Source organism: Synchiropus splendidus, chromosome 6 (genome assembly GCF_027744825.2).
Source record: "Synchiropus splendidus isolate RoL2022-P1 chromosome 6, RoL_Sspl_1.0, whole genome shotgun sequence".
In the NCBI taxonomy this organism is placed as follows: Eukaryota; Metazoa; Chordata; class Actinopteri; order Syngnathiformes; family Callionymidae; genus Synchiropus; species Synchiropus splendidus.
The window spans coordinates 11,731,244-11,743,255 of record NC_071339.1 but is presented as its reverse complement, the minus strand read 5'-3'; the positions used below and the strand labels follow the sequence as shown (position 1 = coordinate 11,743,255).

The 12,012-nt window shown below is 43.4% G+C and overlaps 1 long non-coding RNA gene across 1 annotated transcript; it reads right to left on the bottom strand.

The window, feature by feature from the left end:
• Positions 1–1,972: 1,972 nt before the first annotated feature.
• LOC128761192 (uncharacterized) lies at positions 1,973–3,698 on the bottom strand. The gene is made up of 3 exons (XR_008414920.1): positions 3,645–3,698; positions 2,456–2,531; positions 1,973–2,382 (listed from the first exon to the last, which is right to left on the bottom strand). It is a non-coding gene; the product is annotated as an uncharacterized LOC128761192 (long non-coding RNA).
• Positions 3,699–12,012: the final 8,314 nt, after the last annotated feature.

The following is a 12,012-nucleotide window of genomic DNA, read 5'->3' as shown; positions in this document are numbered from 1 at the left end:
GATTGACAACCAGTTTAATCCCAGAGAAACCCAAGGTAATGACACGCTGATGCACTTAATTGCACTAGTCTCCGCTCTCCTGCGGGCCTTTCTGCCACATGTGTGGCATGTATCTGAAATTGCGTTCCATGTATGAACAGGACCAGCCGTAACTCTGGTACCTGTGACAGCTTGCATGTCATACCAATTTGTGGGACCGGCGGAACATTATTTCAACCTCTAATGTGGATGGACCGAAATTACGAGTCGCTGCGGTGAAGACTTAGATCGGATACTTGTGAAGAATGCGCTAATGACATAGCTGCCTGCTCGGCTACGCTGCAGCACGAGGGTGGTATGCCCTCTTATCGCGAATTACGAAACTCAGCCGCACAAACTTCCTGTCTTCTTCTGAAGATGTAATAAAAGGATGTGAAGCATAAAGAGGCAACGACACAACAAGATATCTGAGGCCTGGAGCGGAGGAGAGGAGGTGGAACCAGCATCCCAGTTCCTGTGACCTCACATGCAAGTGCTGCTGGCAGAAGTTGCTCTGCACCGATAAGTCAGCCATTTATGGGAGCAGCTTCTGTAGGTTTTCATCAGCTCACACCTTTCACAGTTGATTTAGGGAGAGGAATGTGGCACATCATCAGCCTCCCGCAGCAGAAGCTGAAAACACGAGTGACACTCGCTTAAAAATAAAGTTGAGAAATGAGCAGAGTGATGACTATCGAAAATAGCACGGCTCACTTGCTGCTGAGGGCGGGATTGCTCAATCTCAAGTGGTTTGTATGTGAATCAGCACTTGCTCTTTTAATGAATGACAACAAATATCTTGAGCTCCTGAAGAAGTTGCTGTTGTTGAGGACCTGACTGTGTAGTACGACAAATCGTCTCAACATGGCAACGCACAAGGCTCCACAACGCTGCTCACTCACACCCTGCTGAAAACAAAACCAACCACCCGCGATCATAACTACAGTATAGAACACAGAAAACCAAAGTTACTCCTGAAAGCTCTGTCAACATTTCCCCTCCCTCAGGCGCATGCAGACATTTATGGGTGCTGCTGCTGAAGCCAGAAAAAAAGGGCCCTCATCGCAAACATATTTTCATTGTTGTCATGGAAATGGTCAACTCTGTATGTGACCTATCAGTAGCTTAGTAGTTAAACATGCATCGCTGTGTACAATACTGTAGGTTGACTGTTCACACGAAGAAGGAGACCAGGTGAGAGCTCAAAGTAGCGAGGTTTTAATCCAAAAATAGGTTCACCAAAAAGAGCATGGGACAACTTAAATGCTGTTAAACTGCAACATAAAGAGCTTAACAAGGACCGAATAAGAACTAAAAGTTACTGACGACAATACATGGACGATATAATGACCTCACACTGCACAAGAAGACAAAGGGAACAAAGCAAGAACACAGGTGCAATAATAGCAGGAGTAGGGGGAGACGAGAGAAGACGGACACGATACAAACAGCAACACTAGCAAAATAAAACAGAAGTAGCCAGCCAAAACCTAACCAACAAATAAAACTGTCAATGTCTGATATTAGGTTTTGCAAAAAATGCATGGAACTCACGAGAGAGCAACTTTGTTTCTTTAGAATCTAAGAAAGAAAGTGGGAACTTTTATCAGATACTCGAGCACCATGGGGCAATCTGTTTGGGTCCCATTGCATCAGGTGTGTAGCCCCCACCGTTTTTTAATGGTAAAAAAAAATTGACCATCACTTTTTTAACTCGATCAGTGGTCGCAGGCAACATGGTCCATGCTGGAGAAAGTAGGCTGGATAGTGATGGAGCACATTCCAGCACCAAGCCTCTGATTCTTTATTGAGGAATATTTTCCACCTGTTCGCCTTATCTGTCCAATCCGCTGCCTGTCTCCACGTGTCCATTGGCTCACTTTAGAAAAGCTTTCAGCTTGCATTTATCAAGTGCAAATCTTTATGAGGAAATGCTGAGATAAGACTCCAATTGTAAACGACAGTTGTTTGCAAGCAAACTTTCTTCTGCTGCTGCTGCTCCTTAATCCTGCCCACGTCCGTCAGCGTGTCTGATGAAGCGCTTTCTCACACTCTCGCCTCATCATTTGTCAGTTTCGGGGTTCACAGTGAGGCCACTGTGAGTGAAATTTGGAAACTTGGAGATTAGAGGATAATGATGATTGCGAGGCTTAGTCATTCAGGCCAGAGTTGGATCAGTGAAGCACCGCACTGCGCCATGTTTCCTCAGGACTGCAAGCTCCGACACGCAACAAGACACGGATTCTTAACGGGGAAAAAGACTTCTGTGCCAAATGTCAAGCAGACTAGAACAGTATTCTTGTGTGTGTGTGAAATGAAGAAAAGTGCTTAGTTGTCTTAGGGAAGAATTCTGCGCTTCTTTACCTGCAGAGTAGAAGGAAACGCAATCATAAGCAGCAGTCACAAACTGTAAGTGCTCTGAAGCCTTGTGCCTCACCATAATACCATGGAAGCGTCAGTGCTCTGACTGCAGTCAGGCAGCTCTGCTGCTCTGAAGCACATCGCAGCTGGTCCTGTGAGGAGAGTGGCACAGATTCATTCAAGATTCAACAAAGTTATTGTGTTTATTATTATTATTCTTTCTTTTCAGAAGGTATGTCACGGATCAGCTCATGACTGAGAATGTGACCTTCAGAAACATAAAAAAAAGAGAAATTTGGAAGTCAAAATAAAACAAAACATTAGGAATGCACCAAACATTTGGAAGCAGCATATGGCTTCGGTGGCGAAGAGTCACCGAGCTCACTAGGCAGATCTCGCAGACCACCACAACTAACCACTGGTTTCCTGCTTTCATTCCAATTTAGCCATTCTGTGTGGCCACTATATTTATTGAAGTGGCACGTGAGGTTCCACCCCCCTCAACAGCAAGCTCAGTAACAGTGACTTCCTATGATGCTCGCAGGCCCAGTCAACCGATCACAGTCACCGATCACTATATGATAGAATTTTGCGAGCAAATGATTTTCTTGCCTCCAAGATTGAGCCTTGTCACATCACACCAATGAAGTTACAGGCGTTGTATTGACATTAAAGTGCTAGATTGTGCTGTTTTCGTCCATATGTACTCCTACATCTTCTGTCTGCTTCTGTTCTCGGAGCGCCGTGCTGCTGAGCTGACCAGCTGTAGCCGCCAAACCACTGTGATTGGTTGACTGGATTGCAAAGCATCATGGGAACTGATTAGGTCATCGCAACCGAGTTTATTATTGAGAGTGTTGGGACCAATGCTGCGCTGCATAGCAATATATGCTGGATATGCTGTGTGTATATACTGGACATTCTGAGTGACACACAGTTCATTGTCACCTTTCTCAGAACCATTCATCGCTAGCTAATAATAGATATCGACCTGCCGCTGTAAAAATATTAAAAACTTCTTGGAAAACTCAACTCACTCTGATCTTGATGGTGCTGTATTATATATAATATATACAGTATATATGGCTCTGAGGGAATTTTAATTTGGAATTTCTCTGTTGGGTTTTCAGCTCTCTCATACAGAAAGGTTTCTGATCCTTGATCGAGAGCCTTCAGTGTACATTAACACCCTATGATATAATGTTTTTGAATTTATCATTATCATTTGAAATATGGAAATAGTGGTGGACTAGGACAGGACTCACTGCCACTGCTCTGCTTTTTGGTCATTTCAACTATAGATGTACTATAGTTTTTTTCCAGTCCAGTATGTTTTTTTTCCAGTCTATATTATTATGTATTTATTTTGATGATGTTTATTTTTCTGCTGACTGTGTTGTTGTTTTGTTGTTGCTTTATCAACGTCTTTAATGAGCCTTCATGTTAGTATGCTGTAGACAAGCATAGTTTCCCCGTTTGAATGAATAAAGGCGAACAATTCATACAGCTACAACCTCTCACCCCCCAACCTGAGAGCAGTCTTTCATGTCATCAAAGTAAAGGGGACAGATCTTGCGTCATCTCAAAATAAATAAATAAAACTAAAATAGAATCGGGTGTGTCATAATTCAGACAGCACTTACCTGTTTACTGTGGTATGAAAGCCACTCAGTAGATATTATGGATTGGGTTTGATACTGTTGTGAAACGGTGAATGCTCACTGTATGATAGAGTCTAACCTGCGGCAGTAAATTTTTAACATCAAGTTTCCAGCCCAGCAGGGAATAAATACCTCTGACTCATGTAGTGCTGTATATTCGCAGGGCGAGATAATGGACTGGATCAGATCTCTGGAGGCGTTTTTGCTTTCCAAGAAGCTGGTCACTGTACAAACACTAGTAAGAGCCGCTTTCAAATGAACTTAATTGAAAGCTAAATAACAACTTCACTTTTCAGTACAGGTGAAACTCACCTTTGAGTTCACACGTCATGTGTTTTGCACAGGAAGAATATGAATCACCTTCAACTCATCCCAGGAATGTTGGAGTCTCTTCAACAGGAAGCCCTCTGGTGGTCATGAACATCATCACGTATATAAACCCTGTTGGAATTTTCTATACTACTGAAAATAACGGCATACAGAATGGCATACAGAGCTGGGTCAAACATGCCAAACAGAGCAGTGCACTGTCCTTGTAACAAGCTGACAATATCTTATTCTATGTAAGGTATGTCGACATATGTGTCCAACAACTCAAATGATGCCACAGCTCTGTAAACACACGCTATTCATCCAGTACTGGTAAAGCTTTCCACTTGCTCACAACAGCCAGAAAAAGTACATATTTCCCAGAATCAGGTCCTTCTCCCCCCTGCTTCTGGAAAAGAGCATTTTGGCTTGCCCTGGGACATCCGTGTTGCTTGTTGCTGTCCCCTCCTCCTTCATTGTTTGGACAGCTTGAGGCCTCCTAGTGATGGGAGCATGGATATTTATCCCGGGACTCTCCGGATGACGGTGTGAGGCAGTGAGATTTTACCAAGAGTGGCGGATAGCATTTGAAGCAGCACGGATGACAGAATGACAGGCTTGGACAAGGGTCTCACCAGGTGAATGCCCTTGAGGTCAAAGGGCCAAGTGTCCAGTGAGGTCAGAGGTAAGCCCGGGTCAATGTCTGCTAAGGAAAACACAGCTGGATGTGGATAGCGATGTCAGGCTGAAAATTAAATAACCAGGCTGGCCATGAGCTGATGAACTGTCAGGCCTCCAAAGACTAAGAGGAACACACGCAACATTTTAGATTAAAACTCTCGCAGTCAGAAAAAAAGCAGTTTGTCTTTAGTTGACCACATCAGAAAAGATGCAACCAAAAGCACCCAATGATACGGTGTACCGCAGGAGGTCTGGTTTAATATTGTAGGTGAGGTTGAAGTAGAGGCACCAACTTCTGGAGCAGCTCAACATTGATGTCTGGGGGATAATACATACACCACAAACAAACAGCAAAGCGTGTTCACATTTGAGTGCAAGTGCTGCAGCTTCTGCCGGCGGTCATTTGGCAGGAGGCAGGAATCCACCCTGGACAGGTCGCCAGTCCATCACAGGGCTCACACAACATTCAACACCTAAAGGCAATTTTAGAATGTGCATTTAACCTAGTGAGTATGTCTTTGGGCTGTGGGAGGAAACCGGAGTACCCAGAGAAAAACTACTCAGGTACAGAGAGAACATAAAGAATGTGAAAATGTAAGAAAAAAAATAACTCGTCACCTCAAGAAAATTTGTGAAGCCGAGAAAATATTTAACTGACACTGGAACAGGCAAGGCTCGGCGACCACTGCGCAGTTCAAGGGATGAGTTTCACATTTCGAAAACACGTGATGTTGTCAAAAAATGCATGATGAAAAGTAACAGAATGGTCAGTGACAACAATGATTCACGGGAAAACGGGAAAACAGATTAAAGAGTGGGATGAAAAGCATTCAGTGATGCTCTGAAACAATGAGCTAAAAAGAATCACCTTGTTTTCAGTTGACGGTCAGTTTGATGCTTTTGCTTCAATTGTTTAATGTGTACCATTGATGTTACTATTGCAAGAATAAATGTATATTTCTAGTCACAAGCAGCCTCTATATTACGGTACACTTTTCTCAGGTGGATGGTCAGGAAAAAAAAAACAAAAAAAGGAATGATACTAACCTTATCCTATTAACAATACATTATTATTTTTGGACACAGTTAAATAAAAACAGTTGTACAGTTAGTCAGTACAGTCATTGCAATACATGACATCATTTCGTCAGCATCATTTTCTGAAAATGAAATGAAATTCTTGCCTTGTTCTTGTAACCCAAAATGAAATATGTCTCCTCACACTCCTGCTGCCATGGATGGCATTGAGAAGCGGTTCAAAATTGTCCCATTCTCTGGAACTGCTGCTTCAGTTCCCAACTGTGAAGTCTGACTCTACTCAGGCCTTTACGGAGCAGCATCACCGTCGCCGGCTGCAGCTAATCACACTTATGGAGGAGTTTGAGCGGCGATGGATGGCGAAGTGTTCACCAGGAGGATGTGGCTTTAAGCCCCTCATGCAATATATAGAGCATATAGAACATTGTTTTTTTCACACTCAGGGGATAATACTGTACACAATCATGGGCTACCAAACATATTCCCCTTTAAACAACATTGTATAGCGAGGTAAGGACGGACACCCAAGCCACATTTGGTCACTGATTTCTTCCCTGTTATCGGAGCTTTGGCCCAGAACAGCACCACATTGCAAACTACTGTAAGCCTGTACTCCCACTGTGCTGCCCACTTGAAAGAAGACGAGAGATCAATCCAGCAATTTACATCTTAGCCTTAATTTCAGGGCCACATAATAGGCTGTCCCGGCACAATAGTCGGCCCTCCCACTGGAATAACGTAGCACTCCTGAGGAATGTGCAGCAGGTACCTGGAGGCCATTCCCCATTCTGCAAACAATCACTGCCAGGTAATAAAAGACGCCTTCATTGTGACATGTCAAATGCAAAAGAGCTTCACAGCAAGCGGACTGTGTGTCTTACTTCCCTCCCAGCGGGGAAAGCTATCCCATCATTACCAGTAGCCACTGACACGGCTACAGTACTTTGAAAAGCATCTGAGGCTCCGTCAGACGATACTTGTGCGATCACATCTGCCATAAACTGCCGTCTCTGAGGTGCAGTTGTCTGCAGTTACTACAGCAGATCCAACAGGGCCCCGAGAAACACGTCACATCTGACAGTTCAGAGATTCATGGTGGTCCCTGCAGGAGTCATTGCGGTCAAGAACATGATGTTCGCATGATGAGAATAGTTATAGATGGACGTGCAGAGTTGACTTGGTGACAACCGTTGCACTCTCTCCATCTCAGCTCCAGCCTCTGATATGTTGAGGAGATGCCCCTTCAAAATCATGGCTATCTATCTATCTATCTATCTATCTATCTATCTATCTATCTATCTATCTATCTCTCTCTCTCTCTCTCTCTCTCTCTATATATATATATATATATATATATATATATATATATATATATATATATATATATAGTATATTTTGAAGTGTTTCAGAGCTGGCCTTATTTCCACCTAAATGTTTCCCTCAGCCTTCACCCGTATCTGTCCTCATCTCTCTCTCATTTCCTTCATTCACAATTTCCCTGGAGTTGTAATTCTATCTTCTTCTCACACTCTCTTCCATTATTTGCAGATTTCTGTTCCTGTCCTTTCGTTCATCAACCTGTTGCACATCAGAACACATGGTGTACTCTTTCCTTTCCAGCTCTCTTGGAGACGGGCAACTTGTAAATCAATACTGTAAATACAACTTGACGTTGCCAACATTACCATAAAGTAAGCAGTATGTTTAATAAAAAAAAAAAAAATGGGTTGAATGATGACAACCATTAACAATGTTCCAGAATCAATAATAAAAACATAATAATTAACCTTTATTAATCTAGTTTACTCTGATGGCTGAGTATTGTGACTTGTGTCCATCCATGTGTTGTTATAACTGAACCTGAAAAGTCAAACCATGAGTTGAAGCCGAGTCTCACCGGTCCTCACTAGGGTCTGTCTGGACTCACTAAGGGGTCGGAGTGAGTGAGGCGTTCACTGTCCCCGATTAAACAGGAGACTGAAATTCACCATTTCAAGCTCATTCCTGCAAAGGTAATAACTGACTCTGTTTCGCTGTCACTACACAATAACTACATGGTAATTACTCTACAGATAATATCAGTAATAAGTAAACGCTTTTCCCCACAAAAATATTGTCATGTCTAATACTGTAAATAATACCTCGTGGCATCTCTAATTTGGCTCCAAGAACAAGTAGACTTCCACTGAGGTTGTGTCAATCGTCGATAAGATGGAGTGCAAGGCAACTAGTCTGTGCATGTGTGTTTTTACATGCCTCATGAGGAAACCCACCGCTTTGTTTTGTCTCATCTGCTGCTAGCGTAGCCGGCAGCTACAGACTTATTAAAGCCATTCATCATGTTCCCCAGGGCGCTCTGTCACACTGCATGTGGCTGGTGTGCGACTTCTGTAGACTGTTTGACAGAAGATATGACAGAAATTAAACTAACAAACAAAAACGAATCAGAAAACAAACCAGAGGGATTTTCGATTGGTACTGCAGCACAACATTGTTTGTGTGTTTAATAGATGGCACTGCAGTGCACTGAAGACCCATTTATGCTCAACGTTCCATATGGGTCCAGATTCAGACGGAGCCTCCTGTTCATGCTCTGTGTTCATTTCCGTCATATTTCTGTACGTTTCCACAAAGTTTGCTGGTCAAACGGAGCAGTGTCACCAGAAACCGTGGGGGGCAGTGTTGCTGTTACTACCAGATATGTAGCTCTAATGACAGACGAAGGCGGAAATTCCTCGTCCTCCAGTGGTGATATATTTAACAGCCTCACCGACCACCGCCTCCTGCACCGCTGCCTCCGTTATCCTCCTTTGCGCAGGAGCTACATGATCAGTGCTTCTTCCACAGTGGCCATGTTGGTTTTGGAGTTTGTTGTTGTCATAAACCTTTGACTCTGGACTGCTCCCCCTGGTGGATATACCATCATCATTTGAAAAGGACGGGTACATTTTCATAGGTAAAGGGAGCATAAATGGGCCTTAATCGGGCCTGAGATGTTGTCATGTTCTCAGAGTCCCCGTATGTAGCAGTGAGCTATGAGCATCTCCATGGTCTGTCACATAGTGTTCAGTCATGATGCTAGGGCAGATGGGTTAGTGAGGGATGTGGTCCCTGTTCCTCTGATCTCTGTCACCTCCTCCATTTAGTCCTGCTTCCTTCATAGAACCAAGGTAGCCTTGCTCACCAGCTGTTGGGGCCCAAAGAACGATATGAAAGAGGTATGCAGTCAGTATCCTTATCAAGAACCAGGGATTTGTTTCTGTTGGACAGTCTGTTGTTGAGATGAATTCAGGTCTGGAAGTCTGTAGATTCTTGTGACAAGTGAACATAGGTTATTGGGGATGCATGTTATTAGAGAAATGCTTCTATGCTACTGGATATCATCATTTATGATGCTGATGTCTTGACGTATGATGAACCTTTAAGTCAGGCAGCGGCACGGTTTGAACATAATTTCATTATCTTGGAATTCTCATGCTGTTTTGGATGGTTCAGAATAAAAGAGGCTGCTCACTGCTGAGGTTGTGAGTGCTAATCCTCTAAGCTCTTAGTCGCTGGTGAACACTGACAATGAGGCCCCATTATGTGGCTATATCAGGAGCAATCTCATGGATGTCGAGCCACCAAACCATGTGCTGTTCTGGGTCAGCCCACACAGACTGCAAATGTGCCTTCAATGAAGCGGCATGTCTCCATAGTTCTGCTGCAGACCACTGAGAGGGCCAACTTTTTTCTTCACTGGCTGTCCAAAGTATAAACACACTCACTTTGGTGGAATTCAAATGTGGCACTCTGGACTGAAGTTCCCTTTTGCGGCCGGTCCGAGACATCTTTTCTGGGCCACTGCACTGACAGAGAAGGGGGAGCCTTTAAGCTCGCCCTCGCACTTTTTGAAGTGCTCCTAGTGGCTGTCAAATTTAAAGACCAACTTCCACACAACGCCAGCCATCCAAGTCTTCCAGCACAAAGACTAGCTGATGAACAGCATTAGTGGATTCAAGTGTGAGATTAGAAGCCCATGGTGATGTCAAACAAAATATTCTGAAGCACTTAACTTCAGGGGGAATCACAGGGTTTGGACTGTGAGTGACACCGTTTACAAGCAGCATGCCACTGCTCATTGCTCATCTCAGTCTGGACTAAACGCAAAGTACAGAACACACAAACTGGGGCCTTGGTAAAGACTCCTATATCTGCCTCATGAATTATATTCCTCCCTCGCATGATCTTTATTCATCAGATGATGTTCAGTGGATGCTCACAGGCATCTTGTGTAGAGAGAAGATAATGTGGTCACTCACAATTGTTCTCTTTCTACTGGAATCATTTGTAATTTAATGGTCGCTGTCATGTGACAGATGCCCCTCCTTAAGTTGCTATTCACTATTATATCCAACGGCTGCAGCCCCGAGTCAAAGTTTGTGACAACAACAAAACACTGTGGAAAAAGTTTTGATCATGTAGCTCTTGCACAAAAGAGGAAAAGGCATAGTTGTAGGAGGTGGTGCTGGGTCAATTAAATATATTAAATATTGATATTAAAAATATATCGCAACTGGAGGATGGAGATGTTCCAGCATTGTTACCGTATGTCTTCTTTGTAACTCAGTAGAGCTATGTATCGGGTAGTAACAGCAACACTGCCACCCATGGTGTCGGGTGGTACTGCTCTGTTTGGCTCGTATCCATAAGCTGAGTGAAAAATTCAGATGGAATGAACTAAGAGCATGGACCAAAGGATCTGTCCTCATCCAGATCCGTACATAACATTGAGTGTTGATGGGCCTTAAGCCAGATATTGAGTTCCTACGATCAGCGTGCAGTCTGAAGTTTTGGTCTGAAGATCAGCTTGTGGCTGACTTACTAGCTGAGCTAGAAAAGTGACATGGCTACTAAGTGTTTGCAACACATCTATTTAGTAGAGAGACTGCGTGTTTGATGGCTTGAAGTTCAGGGAATTAGAGGGAGACAAAGCCATGAATTACAGACGCGGCTCAACACAGCATGATGAATGGCATCAGTCTTTCATCCCTCACATTCAAATAGCAAATCCTTATCTTTAACAATGTGAATTATTCCTTTTCAAGAGGAGAGGAAACTGAGAAGCTTCATCCTGCTCAGTGCGGGACGGTGGAAGTGCCACTAGGCAGCTGTGTGTATCTCTGTCATCACACTCGTCACCTGTCCGCACAGCCACGCTCAAACACAACACCTTCAAAAAGATGATTTCAAAGACACAAAAAGGCATATATTATGTTTGTATTTTGTTAACGAATACCTGTCGGCGCCCTTTGACCCCACGGAATCAGACTCCGGAATTCAATGACATTCTATCGGTAGAATCTGTGACAGCTGATGGAGCAGAGAGATGAAGTTCCACGAATCAGATGAATTAGTCTCACAACTTTCTTAAGTGTCCAAGACTCTTGAATGATTGCTCATGAGCAGGTCCCGCTGTGTTTAGCATGGATCAGATTGTCCCTGTGTTCGCACCTGTGCCCTAAGCGACCCGGACTCTATCAATTCAACCGTCCTTTATTAATCCTATCATCACTTGCACATATCTGCACCTAGGAATGAAATCATGTTCAATATTAAACGCGCCGAGAATAATATAATATTAATATCGCAGGTGTATGCAAAACAGAGACCCCAGAAGAGTTTAAGACGACATTGGATCAACCCATATGCAATTTAGATGGAAGCAAACCATGTCCCTCGAAACTCTATGAATCAAATGAGTTGTTCTCACCAGCCCTTGACGTTGTCTTCAAGAATATATCGCCACAGATGATAAGTTCATTACTCCTTTCTAGCCTCCTGCTTGATCAGTGGTGCTACTATATACAACTTCTTTCAGTGAGGAGTCATCTAACACATCACTGTTTCAAACCAATTGATCAGATAATGCTACTTTTACTACTCATTGAGCTCACTGAACTCT